The 23,167-nt window shown below is 43.2% G+C and overlaps 1 protein-coding gene across 1 annotated transcript in view; it reads left to right on the top strand.

Moving 5' to 3' along the window:
• Positions 1 to 302: 302 nt before the first annotated feature.
• LOC127527751 (gastrula zinc finger protein XlCGF9.1-like) overlaps positions 303 to 23,167 on the top strand; it is a 48,011-nt gene continuing 25,146 nt past the window's right edge. Inside the window, exon 1 of the mRNA XM_051927561.1 lies at positions 303 to 474. The gene's annotated coding sequence lies outside the window, so the exon portion shown is untranslated. The remainder of the gene's footprint in view (positions 475 to 23,167) is intronic.

The raw sequence follows: 23,167 nt of genomic DNA, 5'->3' as shown, positions 1-23,167 counted from the left end.
TTCAAGGATCTCAACATGTGAAATATAAATGTGAAGAGGGGGCCTCTGAAGTGTGTGGGGATGAGCAAGAAACCTATCTCAGAATGAACTGGGGCCTCCTTTTGATGCATGGTATAGAAGTTGATGAGGAGCACTGCAAATGGAGTTCTGGACATCTGGAACAGGAGAGCATCTGCATGAACAAGCAGGAGGATTGTCATACTGGACCTATGGACTTTACCGTGGACTCTGAGCTGTTGTCTAACATCAGTGATGTGCAGAAAAACAAAACTATCAGCAGCATAAAGGACGAAGACCTCAATTCTGAGTGTGACAGGCAGTGTTCTTATCCTGATGATGAGGCTCCTGGATTAGGATTGACCCCCAGTAGACATTACCCCCTACAGCAACATTCTGTCAATGTGAAGTTGGAATCTTTGGAATCTGACATTAAGAAGACAGTCAAAGCATCAGATTCAAGTCCTTCTGGAGAAGGTAGGTGCTAAAATACGAAAACTATCCCGAGGCCCTGGGCTTTTTAATTTGACTTGACATACACAGCATTTTCTTTATCACTGATCTCAGAATTTCAGGCTGGTTTTGGTTTGGGCATTTTGTGCCAACAAGTTAAATTATTTACTGTATATTTCCACATATAGAGGAATTAGACACCATTTCCGCATTATATAAAATCCTATTAGAGTCCCTACCTTTCAAAGATCCAAGAGGACATTGGGAAGAAGATCTCTTAATCAATATATCAGAAAAGGAGTGGAAGGTAGCAAAGCAGAGAATTCACTCGAGCTCCATATGCGCAAAGCATAGAATTATTCAACTAAAAATTATATATCGAGCTCATCTGTCTCGTTTAAAACTGTCCAAAATGTTTCCAGGGCAGGATCCAACCTGCGAACGCTGCAACCAAGCTCCTGCCTCACTGGGTCACATGTTCTGGGTCTGTACCAAATTAACATCATTTTGGACAAAAATTTTTAAGTGCCTTTCAGACAGCCTTGGGATCACAATCCCTCCTAACCCACTAACAGCTGTGTTCAGTGTTCTTCCAGACGGACTTGAAGTGGAGAAGGACAAGCACATGGTGATTGCATTCACTACACTTTTGGCACGCAGACTTATTCTGTTAAATTGGAAGAATCCTAACTCTCCTCTGATAAGTCAGTGGGAAACCGATGTTTTATATTATTTGAAATTGGAAAAAATCAAATTCTCAGTTAGAGGATCTGTACAAAATTTTTTCAAAACCTGGCAGGATCTGATCAATATTATTTTAGAATAAGAGAAATAACTATTACCGCATTTAATTCCCTTCTCCATCTCTTATTTACATATATATTTATTTCTCCCTTTCCTTTGCTTATTGTTGTCTTATTAAAAAGCTCAAAGCAATTCTCCTTTAGCTAAGCTCTCCTTCTCAGGGGTGGGGTTTGATTTGTCTTAAATTTGTTTGGTTATAAATTGATCTATTTTGTATGGAATGATTACAATAAAAATTAATAAAAAAAATATATATATATTTCCACATATAAGTCAGGTATTGAAACCCGAAAAATCGATCATAAAATCAGACCCCGACTTATGTGCCCGTTCAAAAATGTGACGCTTAAATTTAATTTTTTTTTTTTTTTTTTACATCTTCTTGCCTTGTCCAATCTCTAATCAGTTTGTCAGTCGCATCGAAGTTATTTGCAGCAGCACAATTACCAATTTCTTTCACAACTTCAACGACGTTTAATTTAAAACCAGCTTGATATCATAGATAAGGGATGCTCTTACGATAAAGGTGTATGAGGGTGTGAGATACAAAAAACACAAATCAGTGAAAACATCACTTTGGAATAGTTCAGGTATTACCGTGTGGTCAACTAGGCACGAGAGAGAGGTTAGGATTACACGCTGATACAGCGCATTGCCGCACCCCCATAGACAATAAAGACCGCGTGCTCCGTGGTTACTCTCTCAGGTGGGTGTTAAAATATCATAATCCCTTGTACCTATAGCGTGAGTTTTCCGCATTCGACTTAAACGACTGACATTATAAAATAACAGAAATTATACATTAAAATCAACTCCTGACTTATCCGCAAGTATATACGTTATTTCACATTTTATAATGAGCAAATTATTTTTATGCTTGAGAAATTATCACCTTTACTCTTTTTAAACACTTTCAAGTTTACTCGTTTCATTTTCCTGTGCTGCGCAATGCAGGTAGTTGGCAGAATATCAGTCAGATTCTACTTATGCTCCTCGAGAACATCAGCACAGAGTAGAAAAGTTCATTTGTCAAAAAGGTACTATACTGTGTTTTATGTGTTTAAAAAAAAAAAAAAAAAACTCCAAAATTCCTCGTTGGGCATGTTGCCATTTTTTCCCAAATGGAAAACTAATGTAGAAATTCCCTTTTACTGATTTTTTTTATTTTTATTTTTTTATTTTTATTTTTTTTTTTGAAGCTATAGAGCTACAACTTCCATTTTTATGTGTCTTTAGGATTTGTGAGTGTCATCATAATTGACAAAGCAGGCATCGCATTACTAGAACAATCAAAACACATATACAAAAATTCAACAAAACGTCTACATTTGTCAGGAAATGAGCTCTGTGCCCTTAGACGTACTTTCTTTATTTCGACAGAGATCTTTCAATAAAAACAAAATGATGGGCAAATATGTGACATTATTGTAAGGAAGTACAGTTAGAACCTTGGTTCACGAACGTCTCGGTACACATACAAATCGGTTTACGACCAAAAAGTTCGCCAAACGTTTGCCTCGGTTCACGACCACACACTCGGTATACGAACAAGCCAGATTCCCTTTCGGTTTGTACATGTTCAGTCTCTCCCGGTGCATTTCCTGTGCAGCAAGCAAAAGAGAGAACGAGAGAGCGCGACACACACACGCACACACACATAGGCAGCGCGAGAGAGAGAGCCGCGCGCGCACACAGCGCGAGAGAGAGCCGCGCGCGCACACAGCGCGAGAGAGAGAGCCGCGCGCGCACACAGCGCGAGAGAGAGAGCCGCGCGCGCACACAGCGCGAGAGAGAGAGCCGCGCGCGCACACAGCGCGAGAGAGAGAGCCGCGCGCGCACACAGCGCGAGAGAGAGAGCCGCGCGCGCACACAGCGCGCGAGAGAGAGAGCCGCGCGCACACACAGCACACACAGCGCGAGAGAGAGAGCCGCGCGCACACACAGCGTGAGAGAGAGAGAGCCGCGCGCACACACAGCACGAGCGCGAGAGAGAGAGAGAGAGAGCCGCGCGCACGCATACACACAGCGCGAGAGAAAGAGAGCCGCGCGCGCACACAGGCAGCGCGAGAGAGAGACAGACGCGCATACACACAGGAGTGCGCAAGAGAGACACACAGGCACTCCAGGCTTGCAAAAGAGAGACACATGCGCACACACACACAGCGCCAGAGAGAGAGAGAGAGAGAGAGAGAGCCGCGCACACACACAGGCAGCGCGAGAGAGACAGACGTGCACACACACAGGCGCTCCAGGCTTGCAAACGAGAGACACACGCGCACACACACAGGCCGCGCACACACACAGGCAGCGTGAGAGAGAGAGACAGACGCGCACACACACAGAAGCGTGCAAGAGAGAGGCGTGCACACACACAGGAGCGCGCTACAGAGACACACAGGCGCTCCAGGCTCGCAAAAGAGAGACGCACACACACGAGAGAGAGAGAAGCATAAAGTAGAGAAGGCTTGTTTTTGTTTTCAGTTCTGTTTACAGTGATGGCTTCGTAGCCTGCATTGTTGCAATGTTACTTTTCTTGGTGGTTTATTAAATTACGGATTTTTCAAATGTTCATTTTTTTCCCCTGTGCTTAAAACTCATTCAAAAAAAGTGTTTTTAGCGAGCGGTTCCTAGCACTATAGCGTGAACTATTGCAGTGTTAGTTTTCTCTGTTGTTCAAGGTTTTCTCAGTGTTATTCAATGTTTTTACATTTAGTTTACAACTACGCTGTGCATTCTGTGGTATAATTAACTATATTTGTACTTAAAAACAAAAAAAATATGTATATTTACATACAGTTTGTACGGTCTGGAACGGATTAATTGTATTTACATACAATCCTATGGGGGAAATTGCTTCGGTTCACAACCAACTCGGTTTACGACCAGAGTTTTGGAACGAATTATGGTTGTGAACAGAGGTTCCTCTGTACATCCAGACTGGAACTAAACATATTTCATTTTGTCAGTGGAATGAATTTAGCTGGAATCATTGTTGTTATGGGAAATTGAAGTGAAACTCAGTATTTCACATATCACTTACACCAGAGGTGGATTTGTTCTTTTGATTTTAAAGGGGTGTAATTAAGTCATAACAGTGGTTTTCTCTGGCCTTTCCCATTTAGATCCCACCAGTGCACTTGTTAGGCCCTCGCACAGGTAAAGCTCTCCAACTCCCCTGCCTCTACATTTTAACTACGCACACTCCTGTGTGTTCTCCTGATGACATTCGCTATTGCAAACACACTTTGGGTAATAGGATGGGGCAGTGATGGACAAGTATCTTTGGAACACTTAAACACAACATTGTCATAGTACTTTATTTGTACTCCAAGGGGGGAAATCAAGACTGTACAAAAAATACAAGAGCTTCTAACTTGACTAATAGTAAGAGAGCTGTTGCCTTCTGATCACAGGCTTAAAGGTGGGAATACAAAGATTAAGATTGTGGTCAGATCTGCCCAGTGGTGCCACAGGTTTACATTTAAAGGCATACTCTGACTGTAGGCCTTCCTTTCTTTCTCTTGGATGGGGGCTTGAACTGAAGTTAGTTTTGTAATGTTTGACTTAATCGCATGGAATGTAACATGCTTTTCAAAAATTAAGTGGAAAACAAATAATAAATATGAAGGTATTTTTGCTTTGCGCCCTCCCCCACCATAACCTATTGTCTGTGGGGGAAGAGTGAACACTTTAGAATCGTCAAAAATTTCAATCTCCGGTTTTCAAGAGATCCTGATGTTTTAGGGTCCCCTGATACCAAAAACATTGATATCTTGACGAATGGTGTGTCTGTCTGTGTGTGTCACAGTCTCTTGAAGACGTTCTAGAGCTTAAATGGCTTGACGGAAAAATACCAAACTCGAAACTTAAACCTGTTACAAGATGACAATGTAGTGATAAGTTTTTAAGGTAAATCATACAAGAGAAAGAGCCACTCTAGACGAACTTCAAATAACATGAATTCTTCTTCTCAATTGCTATTGTCGTGACCAACTTAATGATTAGAAAGTTTAGCATCAAAGGTTGTAAATCATCACTGAAATGTTATACAGGTGGTACCCCACAATTCGACCCTAATCCGTTGCTGGACTAGGGTCGAATTGTGAAACGGTCGAATTGCGAGACACCATTTCCCATACAAGTCTATGGGAATTCAATTAATTGGTTGCAGGGCCAAGAAAAAACCCCACTTAATTGTAGCAAAAAGATTCGAAGATTTTTGTGCAATGCACAGAGAGATAGAGGAGTTACATGAAAAGCTTCTATCTACTTTAAATAAGGAGGGAACGATTAAGAAACAGAAAAAGACATTCGCAGAAAAGTCTAAGAAATGGAATGAATTTGCTGTCGCTACTACGGCATGGCTGAAAGATGCAAATAGACTGCTAACACACACATCTGATGAGCAGCTAGTTAATCAATTAGAAGAGATGCAATTACAAGAACGAGATCGCTCACCAACCAACTCACCACCAACTCAAAACCATGAGTTGTAGACCTGCTTTTGTCCACAACTTTTTTTTGCTCCCACAGAAACCTTTGCACCCAGAATCTGTTCCCTGTTTTCCAAAAAGTTGACACAGTTGTCCTGGGAACACCATACTCCTTCGCAACATCAACGATTCTGGCACCTTTCTTAAGAGCAGCACAAAAACACTAGAAAAGTGGCTGAAGGGAGCAAAAACGCGAGTCGACTATCCCAGGACGGCGCGGACATGTTTTCTACATCGCATTTGACGTTTTGCGTCTCTCAACCTGCACGCTGCACAGAGCGCGTGCAGGTCAAATTGCAGGGCAGAGGTCGAATTGCGAGTCGACCTCCCAGCAAATTCGACCGTCGAATTACGGGACGGACGAATTGCGAGGTACCACCTGTAGAATTAGATTGGTTGCTTGGTTCCTTGGGCAGAAAGCCTACTGATATTGGCATCCGAATTTTTAATGTTTGAATACCGCAGATGCAGCTTGTGGCCACCAGTAGAACATGACATATACTTACAATTGTTTATTTTCCCTTCTTATCTTGCATGGTTTTTAAATTGAAAGCTGAAATTGTAATTAATTTTTATTCTTTAAAGAAAATAAACACATTATCTTCATGACACCCCTTAGTCCTCATTATGACTGTTGGTTTGTAAAGCTTCTTGACTCTGGAAGCTCTCTATTCACCTGTCGGCCTTGATGCAGTGCACTGGAGATGAGAGATATTTTAAATAACTGTACTATATGAGCAAACGTATATAGAGATCCTTACCATTAATAAGGACTTTAAATAGCTAATTCCACATTATGTTTCCTGACAAGTGGTTTATGAAAAGAAGGAACTGCAAGAAGAAGCTGAAGTATTTACAAAACAATGTATATCATCTCTTTATATCAAGTGTTTAAAGTGTACCACAGACTGTGCCACAGAGGTTTGGTGTGCGGCACTTGATGGGCAAATTCTTGCCTATTATTAGTGATAAGCCGATGATTTGAGGAAAACTGAATCCTCAATGAAACATTGAGTTTCACTTTGGAAAAAAAAAAAAAAACCAATAAGAGGAAGATCTTCTCTCTTGGCAGAGAGAGGGCCTGAAGCTTCGTCTCTTTGTGGCTGTCTAGCCACTGACTCACCAATGAAACCTCTCCAATACAATTGTGCCCCCACCCCATTATCCCCCAAAGATTTAATTGCTTTTTTCAGCATTTTCTTTAGTGTTAAAGGATGTAATGAAGTCATGAACTAGACTCTGGTCAATTATCTTCCCCCACACAGTTCACAGTTTCACATTTTCTTATCAGTAATCAAGGTTGTAAAACTGTTAGGGATATAAGTTGCAATAGGTTACTTTTAAGAAATCTGTTTCTTTCTTTTAAATATCTTAAATTATCTTTTTATATTTATTTCACAAAATCCTTAATATTACAAATACACAGAAATGTGAAACAATCGCAAAGGCACATTAGCAAAGCAATGTTTCAGTTAACAACTGTAATTTGTTGCAGTCCTTAAACTCGGCTTATTTCTCCTCTGCATATTTTTATTTCCAAGTACGTTTTTGTCCCCAGTAGATTTATTTTTCTTTGTTTCAGCTCTTTTCTAAAGATTGTGCAGGTCCAGAAAGAATGTACAGTGTTGCTATAACAAATGTTTTACCAACCTAATTCAATTGCTTAAGTTTCACTTAAATATAATAATCAGGGATAGCTAAAAACTAAAATAATTGATGTCCCTCCTCTTTACTACCCCTCTGGGACTCAATTTGTTACTTTTTTTTTCCATTTTTGTTTTCTGTTGTGGTCATGTTTGCAGACAAATCAGAATCTGTAAAATGAAGCCTGGGTAATACTGATAGGAAATGGTTATCTTTTGACTGATCTCTTTTGAAAGCTCACCTTTATTTCCATTATTTGTTTTTTTTCTGTAGCTTTACAAGCCAATGGCAGCCTCTTCTTATCCCCATTGGCTCAGACATCTCCTCAATGCAGATCTCAACAGACAGTGGGTGATAAGAATATGAAGAACCTGACATTAGCTTCAGAGAATGGGATACCCACCTCTATACAGGATGATTTTCAGCCGGTGATGGAACTAAACACAGTAGGTGTGATCTCCACTCAAACTCAGATACCCAATACGGACTTAACCACAGTCTACCAGAGACAGAGGGAACTGGTCAAAAGCAAATGTAAGTCCAGGAATGGTAATCTAAGAGAAACACAACAGGAGCCATATGGGTGTTCTAAATGTGGCAAGATGTTCCAAAAAAAGAGCCAACTAAAAAAACACAGAATAATTCACATTGGAAATAGGCCATTTTCCTGTCCTGAATGTGGAAAAGGATTTACCACCATTGGCTACCTTCGTAAACATGCATCAATTCACACAGCAGTGAAGCCCTATTGTTGTTTAGAATGTAAAAAGCAATTCCATACAATGAGCAATCTTCAGAAGCACAGAAAAATTCACAGTGGAGAGAAGCCATATTGTTGTTCAGAATGTAGAAAGCAATTCCGAACAATGAGCATTCTACGGACACACAGAAAAACTCACACAGGAGAGAAGCCATATTGTTGTTCTGACTGTGGTAAGCGATTCCAACAACAGCAAAGTCTAATGACCCACAAAAGAATTCACATAGGAGAGAAGCCCTTTTGTTGTTCAGAATGTAGAAAGCAATTCAGAACAATGAGCAATCTTCAGGAGCACAGAAGAATTCACACTGGAGAGAAGCCATATTGTTGTTCAGAATGTAGAAAGCAATTTCGAACAATGAGCCATCTTCAGCAGCACAGAAAAATTCACACTGGAGAGTAGCCATATTGTTGTTCTGACTGTGGTAAGCGTTCCCAACAACTGCACAGTCTAAAGATCCACAGAAAACATCACACAGGAGAGGAGCCATATTATTCTCCATAATGTGGCAGGGAATTTACCAGCATTGCCAACCTTCAGTAGCTGCAAAACATGTAAAATGTACACAGGAGAAAAGCCATATTCCTCTGATTGTGGAAAACATTTTGTCATAATGAATAACCTCCAGATCTACACAAGAACTCATAGTGGAGAGAAGGCTCAATAGGGATGATACAAGTACAGTCGACCCTTGATATACGACCGGCCTGACATGCGAACAACTTGATTTACAACCAAAATTTTTGTTTTGATTTACGACCAACATCTTGCGTTACGACTCGAATGTGGTCACGTGTATCTGCTTGCGCGATTGTAAACAAACAGCTGAGAGCGTTTGTAAGTGTCAGTCGGAGCCCAGATACATGTGTTTGTGGACGTAATTTCAGTCAGTGCAGTGATTTATATAATTTTTTTCGATAATTGCTAAGGAAGGAAGAGAAGGTAATGAAGGTAAAGAAAGCGATCACAATCGAAATGAAGAAGGAAATTGTGTGGAAATATGAGAGTGGTGTTTGTGTGACTGATCTCGCTAATATGTACAGCATGTCGAAATCCACCATCTCGACAATTTTACAAAGAAAAGATTTGTATAAGGAGGCTCCTTCCAAACAATAACCACCTTCCATTTCATTCTCCTCCTCCTCCCTTCCTGCAGCCCAAAGATGTCAAATTAAATGGTGAGTACAGTATGAAATTGTTGTTTCTGGTAGGCCAGGCACTTTTTATAACTTTTTGGTTAGTACATTAGAAAAATTATTGGTGTTTTGGTAAATTATGCACATTATACAACCCTTTTTTATTATGAAAAGGTTAAGTAAGTGTTGCTGTAGGAGGTTCGGAACGCATTATGGGTATTTCCATTATTTCTTATGGAAAAAATTGACTTACAACCAACTTGAGTTACAACCAGCCCTCGCGAACAAATTGAGTTCGTAAGTCAAGGGTCCGCTGTACTAAAAACATGGCCTGTAGCAGTGAAAAGATCACTTCATGATTCAAGAGTGAAGTTCACGTCTTTCATAAAAGTACACAAATGAATCCATTGCTGAGAATTTAACCTAGGTAGAAGCCTTAAAGTATTAAGCTGGAGGGTGAAGAATGAAGGAGCACAGGGAGGAGAGAAATGAAAGTCTCCATACTGTTTGAGGCTTGATGAATATCTTCATGTTGTGGGCTTTGTTTCACACCAAACCTCCTCAAGGTAAAACTATTTTTAAAAGGACCCTAAAAGTAATTCAAAGTGGCTGTCCATCTCCCTCAATGAAAGGTGCCCATCCCCTGTGTCAACAACATTGTAGATGATGGGTGTAGCGATAGTGCAACTTCTTCAGATGAATCGAAAACCTCCAAATGTGGTGGCAGTCCAAATGGACAGCCTTGCTGGTCCCACCACAGTGGACATGGTCAGGACACAAATGTGCAACGTGAGCAAGAAATGAAGGAAACTGCAGAGAGTCCAGTCGTCACCTGAAGACAACTCAGGGTGGGAAATTTCCAATAAGCCTTTCACAGTTTGCATTGCTTTTCACTTTTTCTCATTGTGTGCTTTGTTCAAGAATCCAAATAGATACTTTTTGTCCTCAGTTTGAATTTATTCTTATGGATTACGCCTTTGCTGGGTTTGCAGTCTGTGAGACAATTGATTTGAATTACTGTGAGCTTCACTGAATGAAACCTTTTTTTGATTGTCCAGCCTGTTGCCTGACATGGCGGTCAAGTTTTTGGGAAAGTTGCATTTTCTTTAATGTCCTGGATTGCTGTCTGCACTTATGTGCTTCAACAGAGAAATGACCTGATGCCTTCGGCTACCTGTAAATCTTTCCTGGTTGTGGTGGCCCAGCTAGCCAATTTGTTTTTTTTCTTTGTGTACTTCACTCCATGTTTCATGATGTTTTTGAATGGATTGTTGACTATTGTCATCAGCTTTACTGGGGGGCTTGCTACACTATGGGGATCACACCTGCTAACTGCCCGTTACTATGTACTGGGACCCCCAAGCTTTCCACTGAACTCTTGCTGTGTTGTTGTCACCTCTCACCTTCCCAGCTGTGCTGCTCTACTTTTAAGTCGGCTTGCTGTTTGACAGTTAAGTCCTGGATTTGCTGTATTCTGAAATACTCTCACGATAAATTTTTGTATATTAACAATTCGTTCAGAGCAAACGGTCAGATTGGAGTATTTTAAATGACTTTGGTATTGTGCAGCACTCAAAATATGCACACCGTGAATCTGTGTCAAGAAATATGACTAGAGCTTCTTACACTAACAGTAATACGTCTGTTTGATGAACACCTCACTGGTAGTGGGACGGCCAAGTCAGACATTTCATTTTGTTTAAAATTTTCATTATTTTTAGACATTCTGGTTTGTGTTCAGACATGTCTATTTAGGTGTTTATGTTTTTAAAGATATTCCCTAATAAGGTAAATTCCCCATGGAAAGAAATAAAGTTCTATTTGTCTTCTATTTTTTTATAATGAAAGTTGCTACATTAAATAAAGATCATTTATTAAGTGGTACATAATAGTGGAAGTAAAGAAAGAATGAAAGAAATTACAGTCATTAAGTGTTTATACTGAAAGGTGCTATATAAACAAAGGAAATAATAATCATTAAGTGGTGTATAATAATGAACAGTATGAAATTCTCTATATGATGTAAATTAAGAACAGTCATTGAGATGTGTAATATAATGTCCAGAAAGAAAGAAAACAGATGATAAGCAGAAGTGACTATTGAATCCTTGATGCCCTCTTGTGGTTGCAATGGAAATTGCAGGCAGCTTCATCTTATATTACACAAAATGAAATTCTCTCTAACCGCCTCGCTGTGCTTGCTTCGCGACAAGTGCTCTAAAACAGTGTGCAAATTATAAAGAAATTGTGAACACTGCATTAGTTATGCTTAAGGGAATTAAGATACAACATGAGACTCAAAGTCTACATTTGGAGTTTTCCCCTCTTAAAAGCTTGGAGCGGTGAGTGAAACGCAGGGTGAAAGATTTAATCAGGACACCAAGGGCATGGAAAGAAGGGACCAGAGACTTCGGGGTGTCGATATGTTGGTGGAACCAGTGGCGTAGCTCGAGTTCGCACCGATCGGGTCAGTTCTTCAATTTGCCGACCTCTTACATATCTGAATATGGTGTATAATAATGGACAATTTCAAATGTTCTGTTTGATGTAAAGTAAGAACAGTCGTTGAGCTGTGCAAATTAATGTCCAGAAAGAAAGAAAGAACGAGCGAACAGATAATAAGCATAAGTGAATATTGACTTCTTGCCGCCCTCTTGTGGTGTCAGTGTAAATTGCAGTTGGATTCATCCACTATTGCTTAAAAAACTCTCTGTAACAGCCTCGCTGTGCTTGCTTCGCTACACGTGCTATAAAACAGTGTGCATTGTGAAAGAACGAAATAGGACATCATTACATGTTGCTTATTCTGTGCAGAAAAAATACGACGTCAACTGAGAAAATGAACTAAAACTGCATACAGAGCTATGGTGGTTCATATAGATAGATACTTTATTAATCCCAAGGGGAAATTCACATTCTCCAGCAGCAGCATACTGATACAAAAAACAACATTAAATTAAAGATTGATAATAATGCAGGTAAAAACAGACAATAACTTTTTATAATGTTAACATTTACCTTGGGGGGGGGGGGGGGGGAGGGATTGATGAGTCACATAGCTTGGGGGAGGAACAATCTTCTCAGTCTGTCAGTGGAGCAAGACATTACATGTCCAATATGTGGGGACCTGAAAGTTGTATCGGTGTATCTTGCCAGGTCAGCAGTCATGGAAGGTTAAATTTGTTAGTGGGATAGTAGAGTCAAGAACTGACATTGGGTTCAGAAGGAATGGCCAGCTAGAAAAAAAGCTACAGCTTGGTGACAAAAATCATCACCAGACCTCGCTTGGTGGATCAAGATAAAGTGCCACTACCCCTGCATCATTTGATGTACAGTGGAACCTCTGTTCACGAACGCCTCGGTACATGTACAACTCGGTTTACGACCAAAAAGTTTGCCAAACTTTTGCCTCGGTTCACGACCACACACTCGGTATGCGAACAAGCCAGTTTCCCTTTCGGTTTGTGCGCGCTGATGATTTCCGCACGTGTTGCATTGTTCTCGGTCAGACGTGAACTGCTGAACTGCTGCAATATAAGAGGGAGAGAGAGAGAGCAGGCAGGCTTGTGTGCTAGAGAGAGAGAGAGAGAGAGCAGGCAGGCTCATGTGCTGATGAGAGAGAGAGAGAGAGAGCAGGCAGGCTCGTGTGCGAGAGAGAGAGAGAGAGAGAGCAGGCAGGCTCATGTGCTGATGAGAGAGAGAGAGAGAGAGCAGGCAGGCTCGTGTGCTGATGAGAGAGAGAGAGCAGGCAGGCTTGTGTGCTAGAGAGAGAGAGAGAGAGAGCAGGCAGGCTCGTGTGCTGATGAGAGAGAGAGAGCAGGCAGGCTCATGTGCTGATGAGAGAGAGAGAGAGAGAGCAGGCAGGCTTGTGTGCTAGAGAGAGAGAGAGAGAGAGCAGGCAGGCTCGTGTGCTGATGAGAGAGAGAGAGCAGGCAGGCTCATGTGCTGATGAGAGAGAGAGAGAGAGAGCAGGCAGGCTCGTGTGCTAGAGAGAGAGAGAGAGAGAGAGCAGAGAGCAGGCAGGCTCATGTGCTGATGAGATGAGAGAGAGAGAGAGAGAGAGAGCAGGCAGGCTCGTGTGCTGATGAGAGAGAGAGAGCAGGCAGGCTTGTGTGCTAGAGAGAGAGAGAGAGAGAGAGCAGGCAGGCTCGTGTGCTGAGAGAGAGAGAGAGCAGGCAGGCTCATGTGCTGATGAGAGAGAGAGAGAGAGAGCAGGCAGGCTCGTGTGCTGATGAGAGAGAGAGAGCAGGCAGGCTTGTGTGCTAGAGAGAGAGAGAGAGAGAGAGCAGGCAGGCTCATGTGCTGATGAGAGAGAGAGAGAGAGCAGGCAGGCTCATGTGCTGATGAGAGAGAGAGAGAGAGAGAGAGCAGGCAGGCTCGTGTGCTGATGAGAGAGAGAGAGCAGGCAGGCTTGTGTGCTAGAGAGAGAGAGAGAGAGAGCAGGCAGGCTCATGTGCTGATGAGAGAGAGAGAGAGAGAGCAGGCAGGCTCATGTGCTGATGAGAGAGAGAGAGAGAGAGAGCAGGCAGGCTCATGTGCTGATGAGAGAGAGAGAGAGAGAGCAGGCAGGCTCATGTGCTGATGAGAGAGAGAGAGCAGGCAGGCTCATGTGCTGATGAGAGAGAGAGAGAGAGAGCAGGCAGGCTTGTGTGCTAGAGAGAGAGAGCAGGCAGGCTCGTGTGCTGATGAGAGAGAGAGAGCAGGCAGGCTCATGTGCTGATGAGAGAGAGAGAGAGAGAGCAGGCAGGCTCGTGTGCTAGAGAGAGAGAGAGAGAGAGAGAGAGAGAGAGAGAGCAGGCAGGCTCATGTGCTGATGAGAGAGAGAGAGAGAGAGAGAGAGAGCAGGCAGGCTCGTGTGCTGATGAGAGAGAGAGAGCAGGCAGGCTCATGTGCTGATGAGAGAGAGAGAGAGAGAGCAGGCAGGCTCGTGTGCTAGAGAGAGAGAGAGAGAGAGAGAGAGAGCAGGCAGGCTCATGTGCTGATGAGAGAGAGAGAGAGAGAGAGAGAGAGCAGGCAGGCTCGTGTGCTGATGAGAGAGAGAGAGCAGGCAGGCTTGTGTGCTAGAGAGAGAGAGAGAGAGAGAGCAGGCAGGCTCGTGTGCTGATGAGAGAGAGAGAGCAGGCAGGCTCATGTGCTGATGAGAGAGAGAGAGAGAGAGAGCAGGCAGGCTCGTGTGCTGATGAGAGAGAGAGAGCAGGCAGGCTTGTGTGCTAGAGAGAGAGAGAGAGAGAGCAGGCAGGCTCATGTGCTGATGAGAGAGAGAGAGAGAGAGCAGGCAGGCTCATGTGCTGATGAGAGAGAGAGAGAGAGAGAGCAGGCAGGCTCGTGTGCTGATGAGAGAGAGAGAGCAGGCAGGCTTGTGTGCTAGAGAGAGAGAGAGAGAGAGCAGGCAGGCTCATGTGCTGATGAGAGAGAGAGAGAGAGAGCAGGCAGGCTCATGTGCTGATGAGAGAGAGAGAGAGAGAGAGCAGGCAGGCTCATGTGCTGATGAGAGAGAGAGAGAGAGAGCAGGCAGGCTCATGTGCTGATGAGAGAGAGAGAGAGAGAGAGAGAGAGCAGGCAGGCTCGTGTGCTGATGAGAGAGAGAGAGCAGGCAGGCTTGTGTGCTAGAGAGAGAGAGAGAGAGAGCAGGCAGGCTCATGTGCTGATGAGAGAGAGAGAGAGAGAGCAGGCAGGCTCGTGTGCTGATGAGAGAGAGAGAGCAGGCAGGCTTGTGTGCTAGAGAGAGAGAGAGAGAGAGAGAGCAGGCAGGCTCGTGTGCTGATGAGAGAGAGAGAGCAGGCAGGCTTGTGTGCTGATGAGAGAGAGAGCGTGCAGCTGAGAGCGAGCCTGTACGTGCAGCTGAGCAGGGAGCCTGGGTGTTTGTCAGTGTTATTCAATGTTTTTACATTAGTTTACTATTACACTGTGCATTCTATGGTGTAATAACTATATTTGTGCATAAAAATATTTTAAAAAATATATTTATGTACAGTTCGTACGGTCTGGAACGGATTAATTGTATTTACATACAATCCTATGGGGGAAATTGCTTCGGTTCACGACCAATTCGGTTTACGACCAGAGGTTTGGAACGAATTATGGTCGTGAACCGAGGCTCCACTGTACTTTGTCCTGTCACAAGATGGAGACTGTTTGATATATTTCTGCCAAAACTCTGTGTTTGTCTGCGCCTAAACTGAAAACTGTTTTCTAATGCAGAATTTAATGGTGCAATGAACAACATGAAGCGACAGGCTTCACTAAATCTATAGTTTTTAGGTAAAGGTTCAAATTATAAAGAAATTGTGAACAATGCGTTATTTATGTTTACATTTACATTTACAACATTTAGCAGACGCTCTGTAGTGCTTAGTAGTCTACAACTGTTCTTCAGTCTTTAAGGCTAGGATTAAATCTACTGTCATTAAACAAGTTACCGCTGACCAAGTTGTACACAAAAAAGTGGTGAGTGAAGAGTGGGGTGTAAGATTTAATCAGGACGCCAAGGGAATGGAAAAAAGGTATCAAGGAGTTTGGGATGTCAGTTTGATGGCGGACTACTGCTGGATGATGAAATAGTGGACAAAGGACAAGCCAGCAAACAAAAAACTAAGAAGTGGCAACAACTAGAAAAGTTATATGGGTACCAATGATTTTTAAAGTTAAATTATTTTTAAACAATATGTATGCTTCAATAAATTGTATCATGATGGACACCATCTATTTTTTATTGTATTCATGAATGCAAATAAAAATACCTATTTACCATTAAATAGTTTTTTGTGAGTTTAATTTTTCACACTTTTGGATTAAATAACCAGAACATCTAATGCAGAATGAAACTCGGCATTGATGAAAATGTTAACATGGGTATAACTAACTGCCTTTTAACATATTAAAATACTTGGTATATTCTAGTGCAAACTTATTAAACTTAGTTATGTAATTTCTACACTGACCAAAACATATTTCCCAATTTGTAACAGCTTGATTAATTAGGTTTCGATTCCAATTGAAAGAACAGCTCATGCGGAACACAAACCTACAGCCAGACGGCGTCCACGAGGTTGGATCGGAGAGGCGCTGATCCTCTAAATCTGAAACTATCGCCCTCCTCTGTCATCCTAACAGTTCTCTGCTAATTTAAGGATACAATCCGTCCTGCCAGCTAAAGTCGACCTTCAAGACGGTGCACGTGAACCAAGTAGAGCCAACGCGCGGGCTCGTAAGTGGCGGTGGCAAGTTTGACGTCATCAAAAGGCGACGAATAAAAAGAGGTGCACAAGCGTCTCAAGTCTTGCGAGCGACAAATATGGCAAACCGTTTTAACCTTTAACTCCTTTTTCTTGCTATGTGCTTTCAAAACGTTGAACTCATTGTGGTATAGCGGGTCCGCGGCTTCAAAAAAAAGGGGCCAGGTTTTAAACCCATAAAGCCGTGTCACTCTCCTTGGGCGCGATTGCACGACCGCGGGGAGTTAATGAAATAGTTGAGGCGAGTCGTACCTGCACGTTTGGCTGCAATCGTTCTCAATTGCTTCATTGGCTTCCTGCGGCGTGTGATTAAGGCGCTGCGCTCACAGAGACATGGGTGTGTATTGTGAGCTAGGGGGGCTGATCGCACCCCTACAGGTTAAAAAAATAAGAGGTTTGAATAAAGCTCCTGTCTGTACAACCTCCTGTGTTTCTGTGCAAATCTGTGACCCAAGCGTGACCAGTGGTACCAGGAGCGGTTGTTTCAGATAGCTCAAAATGTCCTGCTTCCTTCCAACCCGGAGGATGATCTGGTTCCTGGTCCTGCTCCTGCAATATGGAACGATTCTGTACTTCTTGTCCTGGTTGTCAAATCGTCTCTGCTTATAAACCCCCTCGGGCTCCCCTTTCTCCGATGCCTATTTTGAAAATCCCTTTCCAATGGGTGGGATTAGATATAGTAGGCCCTCTACCTAAGACTAAAAATGGTTATCGATATATGCTGGTGTTCGTTGACTATGCAACACGATATCCGGAAGTGGCTGCTTTGGAAAAAAAAGCCAGTTCCTCCACTGTAGCCAAAGCTCTGTGTGAGATTTTTACTCATATTGGCATCCCTAGAGAAATTTTAACTGATCAGGGCACACCTTTTACTTCTCGCATGATGAAACAATTGTGTGACAGTTTTGCTATTAAGAAATTGAGTACCACTGTTTACCAGCTACAGACAAATGGTTTGACTGAACGATTTAGCAAAACTTTGAAAGAGATGATCAGGCGAGTTGCTCATGATGATCCGACGTCTTGGGACTCTGTCCTGCCTTTTATTATGTTTGCGGTACGGGAATCGCCGCAGGCCTCCGCTGGCTTGAGTCCATTCGAGTTGTTGTTTGGCAGGCATCCGCAAGGTGTCTTGGATGTTGTACGAGAGGAATGGAATGGACAGTTTTACAGTGAGGCATCGACCCGGCTCTGAACATGTTAATGCTGATGTCCTGTCACACTTGTTTGAGCCTGGTTTGGAATATCGCTTTATTCACGAAAATGTGAATAAAGCTGAGAGAGGGGGTGTGAGCTGGGGGGCTGATCGCATCCCTACAGGTTAAAAAAAAAAAAAAGACGCTGAAAGACTACCTTCACATTGCTCCCTTGCTTGCTGGGCTTACTTGTGGCTGATCTATCACGCGGTACTTCGCAGACATAAAAGTCCAAACAGCACTTGTCAGTTTTTGATTTGATTGTTTGCTTTTCTCTCTTTCTCTCTCTCAAACCTTCCCTTCTCCTGACGCGCACTCCTTTAAAGAGTACGATATGTTTGCATGCTTTTAAATTGTGAGACGGAACTGTCATCTCTGTCTTGTCAAGGAGTCCGTTTAAATATTTTAAAAAAAGAGGCATATGTTTGTTTGCAGTGTTTGAATAAAGCTCCTGTCTCTACAACCTCCTGTGTTTCTGTGAAAATCTGTGACCCAAGCGTGACAATATATATTCGAGTTGGCACAAGGAAAGGGGAGGAATCATAGAAATGTAAAGAAAGAGGTTAAAGGATGATCTGGCCAGTTAGGAGGAGGAGACAGTGCGAGCTGTGGCCCCGTGAAGGAGCATTGGCTGTGGCGCTCTAGAGGCTAGCTCGCCCCACTGAATATTCGGGTGGATTGTGGCGAGCAAGGTTGGTGCCCTCCCTAGACTTCCGAGGTGCGACCAAGTGAGCGCGAAAGGAAGAAGGGAGGAGAGCTGACCTCAGACAGTCTGGCTGCAGTGACCGCAAAATCGGTAACGCATGTCCATTCCCTTCAGTCGAGGTTTATCACGCCGAGGTCAGCACCACTCTTGCCAGACGTCTCATTTAAAATACATGGTCAGCGCCACCCCAATCTGGAAAGTCTTAAAGAAAACAACGAGGATGGACATGGTCTTTGTCTTCTGGACAACAAAATGTAGCAAAGTGACTACAACATAATGGGCGATGAGACAAAATAAAGACTTAGTGTGTGTTCTATAGCCTCTAAAATATTACAAGCTCACAAAGCCACAACAACCTTCACAACCTAATGAACACACAGATAAACGATAAGTGCATGTGAGGAATAGTACTAACCACTATCCCCTCACATCTCCTTCAGGGCACCTCCTCCTCACTCATTCCTGTAATTACACACATCATCAGCACCTCCCACAGCTCAGGCACATTTTCTACCATCTTCAAATATGCTGTGAAAACCTCATTTCTTATAAAACCACCACTCAATCCATCCCAAGTAAACAATTACAGGCCTGTCTCTCTCCTTTCCAAAACACTTCAATGTGCCGTTTCTAACCAGGTCTCTTCCTTCCTTGTACAGAATGGATACCGAAAAGTCCGGTTCCTGTCTTGCTATATGCTTGTGAGACATGGATGCTATCCTGTGACCTGAGATGAAGACTGGACTTCTTTGGTACCGTGTCTCTTCAGAGAATCCTTGGGTACTGCTTGTTTTACTTTGTGTCGAATGGGCAGTTGCTCACAAAGTCCCAAATGAGGCATATGCCCTGCATAGTGTGGTAGCGTCAGTTACAGCACTACTGCCATGTGACGCGATTCACAGAGGGTGATCCACCTTGCAAGATCCTCATTGTTGAGTGGCTGGACCAGGCCAAAGGGACGCCCATGTAACACTGGCTGCGTTAGATAAATGGTAATTTCCAGAGGGTCACTATTTAATTGAAGAAAATTTGAAGAAAACCAGGATTTGATTTCTGCTATGCAATCAATAAGCGAGGAAGATGGAAAGGAAACAGTAGGTTTGCTAGTGAGATAGAGCTGGGTGTCATCAGCATAACAGTGGAAGCTAATGTTATATTTACCAAAGATATTTCCAAGGGGAAGGAGGTAAATAATGAAAAGGAGGGGCCCCAGGACAGAGCCCACCTGAAGTAACAGCGGTGGGTTGGGTTGTGAAAGCTTTAAGATGACCAAACTGAGTGTGGCTTGAGAGGTAGGATCTGAACCAATCAAAGATAATCTGTTGAGAAGAGTCGTGTGACAAATAGTGTCAAAGGCTGCACTCAGATCAAGGAGGATGAGAATAGTAATTAAAACAGAATCATCTGCCATAAGGAGGTCATTAGTAATTTTTATCAGTGTTGTTTCTGTATTGTGGAGGGTACGAGAACCAGACTGGAACTGTTCATACAGATTTTTTTGAAATAAATGAGAATGAACAAAAGCCGGGCAGATATTATGTGCTACAGATGTGGTCAGAAAGGAAATGCAGCCACAGGGGATCCACAAACCAGTGTGCTTCTTCAGGCCAGTCCCAAGCCTGGATAAATGGGGAAGGTTACATCAGGAAGGGCATCCCGTGTAAAATTTTGCCAAATCAATATACGGACAACAATACAAATTTCCATACCAGATTGGTCGAGCCCCGGGTTAACAGCGACCGCCACCAGTACTGTTAGCCAACAGGGTGGTGGCAGAAATTGGGCTACTGTTGGCCGAAGAAGAAGAAGGTGAACAAAAGGGGGGAGATACGTCCGGAGGCAGGAGGAGAGGAGGAAAGTAAAGAGAATGGAACTGAGGGTAGGAACTTTGAATGTTGGCAGTATAACTGGTAAGGGGAGAGAGTTCGCACATATGATGGAGAGAAGGAAGGTTGATATATTGTGCATGCAAGAGACTAAATGGAAGAGTAAGGCCAGGTGGATTGGAGGAGGATTCAAATTGTTCTATCATGGTGTAGATGGGAGGAGAAATGGGGTAGGAGTTATTCTGAAGGAACAGTTTTGGCGGTGAAATGAGTGTCAGGCAGAGTAATGATTATGAAGCTGGAAATTGAAGGTGTGTTGATGAATGTTGTTAGTGCATATGACCCACAAGTTGGGTGTGCGATGGACAAGAAAGAAGATTTTTGGAGTGAGTTGGATGAAGTGATGAACAGTGTACCCAAGGGACATAAAGTGCTGATTGGGGCAGATTTCAATGGGCATGTTGGTGAAGGGAACAGTGGAGACGAGGAAGTGATGGGTAAGTATGGTGTCAAGGAGAGAAAAGAAGAAGGTCAGAGGATAGTGGATTTTGCCAAAAGGATGAACATGGCTGTGGTGAATACGTATTTTAAGAAGAGGGAGGAACATAGGGTTACGTACAAGAGTGGAGGAAGATACACACAGGTAGATTACATCCTATGCAGAAGAGTTGATCTGAAGGAGACTGAAGACTGCAAAGTGGTGGCAGGGGAAAGTGTAGTTAAGCAGCATAGGATGGTGGTCTGTAGGATGACGTTGGAGATCAAGAAGAGGAAGAGAGTGAGGGCAGAGCTAAGGATTAAATGGTGGAAGTTGAAAAAGGAAGACTGCAAGGTTGAGTTTAGGGAGGAGGTGAGACAGGCACTTGGTGGCAGTGAAGAGTTACCAGACAGCTGGGAAACTACAGCAGATGTAGTAAGGGTGACAGCAAGAAGGGTGCTTGAGGTGACATCTGGAAAGAGGAAGGAGGAAAAGGAAACTTGGTGGTGGAATGAGGAAATACAGGAGAGTATACAGAGGAAGAGGATGGCAAAGAAGAAGTGGGATAGTCAGAGAGGTACAGAAAGTAGACAAGAGTACAAGGAGATAAGGCACAAGGTGATAGGAGAGGTGGCAAAGGCTAAAGAAAATGTGTATCATGCGTTGTATGAGAGGTTGGACACTAAGGAGGTAGAAAAGGACCGGTGGGCTAGACAGAGGGTCTAAACTGGGAATAATGTGCAGCAGGTTAGGGTGATAAAGGATAAAGATGGAAACATACAAGCGAGGAGAGTATGTTGAGCAGATGGAAAGAGCACTTTGAGAGGCTGATGAATGAAGAGAACAAGAGAGAGAAGAGCTTGGATGATGTGGAGATAGTGAATCAGGAAGTGCAACTGATTAGCAAGGAGGAAGGAAGGACAGCTATGAAGAGGATGAAAAATGGAAAGGTCGTTGGTCCAGATGACATACCTATGGAAGCATCGAGGTGTTTAGGAGAGATGGCAGTGGAGTTTTTAACCAGATTGTTTAATAGAATCTTGGAAAGTGAGAGGATGCCTGAGGAGTGAAGAAGAAGTGTACTGGTGCCGATATTTAAGAATAAGGGGGATGTGCAGAACTGCAGTAACTACAGGGGGATAAAATTGATGAGCCACAGCATGAAGTTATGGGAAAGAGTAGTGGAAGCTCGGTTAAGAAGTGAGGTGATGATTAGTGAGTGGCAGTATGATTTCATGCCAAGAAACGACACCACAGATGCAATGCTTGCTCTGAGGATGTTGATGGAGAAGTTTAGAGAAGGCCAGAAGGAGCTGCATTGCGTCTTTGTGGACCTGGAGAAAGCATATGACAGGGTGCCTTGAGAGGAGCTGTGGTATTGTATGAGGAAGTCGGGAGTGGGTGAGAAGTACGTAAGAGTGGTACAGGATATGTACGAGGGAAGTTTGACAGTGGTGGGGTCTGCAGTAGGAGTGACGGAGGTGGGATTACATCAGGGATTGGCTCTGAGCCCTTTCTTTTTTGCAATGGTGATGGACAGTTTGACAGACAAGATTAGACAGGAGTCCCCATGGACTATGATGTTTGCTGATGACACTGTGATCTGTAGCGATAGTAGGGAGCAGGTTGAGGAGACCCTGGAGAGGTGAAGATTTGCTCTAGAGAGGAGAGGAATGAAGGTCAGTAGGAATAAGACAGAATACATGTATGTAAATGATAGGGAGGTCAGTGGAATTGTGAGGATGCAGGGAGTAGAGTTGGCAAAGGTGGAGGAGTTTAAATACTTGGGATCAACAGTACAGAGTAATGGGGATTGTGGAAGAGAAGTGAAAAAGAGAGTGCAGGCAGGGTGGAATGGGTGAAGAAGAGTGTCAGAAGTGATTTCTGACAGACTGATATCAGCAAGAGTGAAAGGGAAAGTCTACAGGACGGTAGTGAGACCAGCTATGTTACATGAGTTGGAGACGGTGGCACTGACCATAAAGCAGGAGACAGAGCTGGAGGTGGCAGAGTTAAAGATGCTAAGATTTGCATTGGGTGTGACAAGGATGTATAGGATTACAAATGAGGACATTAGAGGGTCATCTCAAGTTGGATGTTTGGGAGACAAAGTCAGAGAGGCGAGATTGCGTTGGTTTGGACATGTGCAGAGGAGAGATGCTGGGTATAGGATGCTGGGAGAAGGATGCTAAGGATAGAGTTGCCAGGGAAGAGGATAAGAGAAAGGCCTAAACGAAGGTTTATGGATGTGGTGAGAGAGGACATGCAGGTGATGGGTGTAACAGAACAAGATGCAGAGGACAAAAAGATATGGAAGAAGATGATCCGCTGTGGCAACCACTAACGGGAGCAGCTGAAAGATGAAGAAGAAGATGTGGTCAGGAAGGACATATAGCCAGAGCATGTCTGAAAAAGTGTTCTGGACAGACCCAGTGGTG

Source organism: Erpetoichthys calabaricus, chromosome 1, assembly GCF_900747795.2.
Source record: "Erpetoichthys calabaricus chromosome 1, fErpCal1.3, whole genome shotgun sequence".
In the NCBI taxonomy this organism is placed as follows: domain Eukaryota; kingdom Metazoa; phylum Chordata; class Cladistia; order Polypteriformes; family Polypteridae; genus Erpetoichthys; species Erpetoichthys calabaricus.
This window is presented reverse-complemented; position numbering and strand designations above follow the sequence as displayed.